The sequence below is a fragment of the Meriones unguiculatus genome, chromosome 11 (genome assembly GCF_030254825.1).
Source record: "Meriones unguiculatus strain TT.TT164.6M chromosome 11, Bangor_MerUng_6.1, whole genome shotgun sequence".
NCBI classification, from domain to species: domain Eukaryota; kingdom Metazoa; phylum Chordata; class Mammalia; order Rodentia; family Muridae; genus Meriones; species Meriones unguiculatus.
Window position 1 is genome coordinate 90,187,017 of NC_083359.1, and position 741 is coordinate 90,187,757.

Sequence of the window (741 nt, forward strand, 5' to 3'; positions counted from 1 at the left end):
CACTCTCATACAGAAAACCAAGTGACATAGAGGACCATGTAAACACTAAATTCTAGCAGAAACAGGAAGTACCTAGGGTCTTCATTATGATTGTGCTACCAAAGGAGAGGTCCCCAAAGCGATTGGGATGCTCAGATTACCTCCCTCTGTGTACTCCCAATCTGGATCATGTGGCTCATGACTCTTTTCTCATGGGCAAGACTGCCTGCAACTGGATGGCACGTCACTACAACTAAGAATTGTAGGTTATTAAATTTGCTGTGGCCCCTGCGGCTTCACAGACATGAAAAATCACCTAGAATCACAGAATCATTTATTGTTAAATCAAGGATTCAAACCTGTGTCTGCTGTTTCTCTGTTTACAATCGAAATAACTGTTTAAAACAGCTCCCACATAGAATAAAATTCGCATTCTTCAAGTCATACATTTGTTTTGTCTCCAGAAAGCTCTTGGGAACCATCAATCTGCCTTTCAGGAGTTTGGTGTATTCTTTTGGTATCCAAATTGTTACAAATCGCCTTAAATTTGCTTTTCAGACTGGTTCACGGTTTCTGATAGAAAGAACCAAAGGAAAATTGGGCTCATTAGACAGACACAGGTATGGTTTGGATGGTATGAAAAACAGGAAGTGACTGGAACAACACTGGAAGTATGTGGTTTTCAGAGTGTTTGAGATCCATAAGATGACATTTATAAGGCAGAAAGAAAGATAATTCTAATTAAGTTAACTGAGAAACTGG